Genomic DNA, 3,063 nt, shown 5'->3' with positions numbered 1-3,063 from the left:
GGCTGCGCCAGGGAGGACAAGTAGGCCACACAGCTGCCAGCGACCCCCTCCGTCCCGGGTCGTGGGTCCTGGCGTCCCCCTGGGGGGCATGAGAGGAGGCGGGAGACTGCAGGTTGCCCTGGTACCCGGAGAATGGGAAGTGGGCGCCAGGCGGGAGAGGGGCTCGCCCTCTTCCATTCTTGGAAAAGCCACTTGCAAGGGCATGAAAGGGCCACTGAGGGGCCTCCACTCAGCCTTAGGAAGGTCCAGGAAACAGAGGAGTGCGCCTGTCCTTGTCCCTACAGGTGCTTAGACGATGGGGCAGGAGGGCCGGGGCAGCCGGCCCAGGACTCCCACCTTGCCGAAGGTGGCGCTTCAGGCTGTAGGTGGCCACATCTGTGGTTCTTTTAGTGTATTTCCTCCCACGTCACTGAGCTGTAAAGTACACATTTAAGGTCTGCGCGTGAAGTTTTGATACCAGTAAGTACACGTGAAATGATCACCGCCCGAGGACCGTCCCCCCTGGAGGGCCGGTGCAGCCGGCCCAGGACTCCCACCTTGCCGAAGGTGGCGCTTCAGGCTGTAGGTGGCCACATCTGTGGTTCTTTAAGTGTATTTCCTCCCACGTCACTGAGCTGTAAAGTACACATTTAAGGTCTGCGCGTGAAGTTTTGATACCAGTAAGTACACGTGAAATGATCACCGCCCGAGGACCGTCCCCCCTCTCCTGTGAGACCGGGGAGCACTCAGCAAACCCTCCGGTGGCTCCCGCCTCCGACTCCGGGGAGTTGGAGGTGGCCGTGGCCGCAGCCACAGCGCGCGGAAGGGGAGCAGCTGTACGCAGAAACACCGAGGAAGACTTCAGTCCTTCGGGCTTACACTGGCCAGTCAGGACACAGACGTGCCAGACGAAATCCTCACACATGCAAGAGCAACAAATACTTACGCGGGCAGAACAGAAGGCGACTCCCGAAATGGGTCTGCACAGATTCCGAGGATTTGTGCACAGGAGCCCCAGACGCCAGTTTATTTACTACGAACTCTAATGGGCTTTTCAAATAACGGTTTATTTTAATTTTGTGTATTAGTAGTTTAATTTTTTAATTTGCCATGGAGCACGTGTGTGCACCAGATAGAGACAGGGAAAGTGAGAAAGCAAGTCTCCAGGTCCAGGACTCGAACATGGTCGACATGTGGGAGTCCAGCACCTAACCACCACACCACCTGCTGGCCCCACTCCGATGATTTGTGTGTGTTCACCTTTTCACTGTGAAGCTCCTGAGGGGAAGCTGGTGTTGTGCGTTATCGGTAGCTACTCGGAACTGGCTGGTGCGGTGGCTCCGGTACGTGAGTCAGGCAGGAGCTGCAGCTGGGCTGTCTCGGGGCGTCCACGGGTGATTCACCCCAGAGATAAGGCCTCCCTCTCTGTCACCATATGATGCCAGGAGATGCAGGGCGTGTGGTGGTGGCTGGAGGAGGTGGCCTCCCGCGACTGTTCCCTTTCCACAGTGGCCCGGCGATGGAAACCACTCGGGGGCCACGGCTTCCGCCCGCACTTCAGGGCTCTGTGTGCTGTCCCTGCTCCTTAGACTGGTTTGCCTCGACCCCGAGCTGAAATGTGATGACGACAGCTCTGCCTCAGCCCTGTGCCTCTCGTAGCGTGGATTTTCTGTGATCCTCTCAGCAACCCTGTGAGGCAGGGCTTACGTTTGTGTGTTTGTTTGTTTTTTTTTTACTTAATTTTACATGAGGCCTGAGCTTAAATACCTTACCCAAGGCCATGGAGCCGTAGCGTAAATCCCCATGCAGTTGTATTCCCGGTAAAACGGCACAGTGTAAACATCTAATCATGCCTAATGAGAATCGCAGGCTATCACAAGCTCGGTCCCAGCCCCGGCGTCCCTAACAGTCACAGCTGCCAGGTTACGGTCCTCCTTCGACAGTGGTCTCCGTGAGCTCTGTGCTCAGGCAGATCCGCTGACCGGAGAACGTTTCCCGTTTCTCGTAGGACACAGGGCGCTGGAGTTCTTCCCTCTTCAGGAGGGTCGCGTGGACTTCAAAAAGGTAAGCTCGTCTTTGATTTTATTCCTCATGAGGCCTCTTTCTTCTGCAGGTGCCAAGCCAAGGCCCTCAGGGTTTTAATAACTTGGTTGGTTAGTTTTTTTCACAGTTTTAAGCATTAACTTGAAGGGTCATTTTTAGGGCTTGATGAAACACTCAGAATAGGGTTAAAAGGTATATGTTCCCTCTGCTTGTGTGTTGAACACTTGTCTATGTAAAACAAAATATATATATTTAAAACTGATATTGCAATGCTATGAGTATGATTTGAAATAATACTTGAGAACGAATTTTTTATTGTTGTTATTTTAAAATTTTGTTTATAAGCCAAAAGGTGCATGTGCCTACAGACAGAGGGACGGAGAGAGTGGGAGGATGCACCCCACGGTGAGGTGTGGTCAGGCTGCAATCGAGAAGAAAATTAACAATTCTCTTTTGCCCTAGGTCATGTGCATTCAAAGGGAGACAGAGACAGAGAAAGCGAGACATCACCTCCCTGGGGATGGCCGTGCCACAACTCCTTCACCTACATCCTCCTCTCAGAATTTGGGGCTTGAACTTGGCATGGTTCTCAAGTCACTGGGTCCAGGACTTGAACCTTGGTCAGCCATGTGGGAATCCAGCACCTTAAGCACCACACCACCTGTTAGCCCCAGGAATTGTTTTTTAAGGTTTTTGCCAAAGGAACATGTACTGTTCACTCAACAGAGATAGAAGGGATTGTGGCGTGGCCATCCCCCGGGGTGGGTGATTTCTCACTTCTGTCTCTCTCTGTCTTTCCAGCAAGTACACGCACCCTAGAGCCAACATCTCTCTAAAAGTCATGACACTTGCCTTTCGTGTCTCTGAGCAGGTTATGTTCCCACGCCATTTGGTGGTCATGGGAGCGGTGCCCATGACCTGTGAGCGCGTTAGTGCGCACTCCTTAAACAGCCCGGTCCGCGCGGCCGCAGTGTAGTAGCCCCCGGCGGGAGGCCAGCCCTGCCGCAGCTCCCAGTCCTCGGCCTCGCCCACAGCTCCCGG

Source organism: Tupaia chinensis, unplaced genomic scaffold (genome assembly GCF_000334495.1).
Source record: "Tupaia chinensis unplaced genomic scaffold, TupChi_1.0 Scaffold000141_1, whole genome shotgun sequence".
NCBI lineage: Eukaryota > Metazoa > Chordata > Mammalia > Scandentia > Tupaiidae > Tupaia > Tupaia belangeri.
This window is presented reverse-complemented; position numbering follows the sequence as displayed.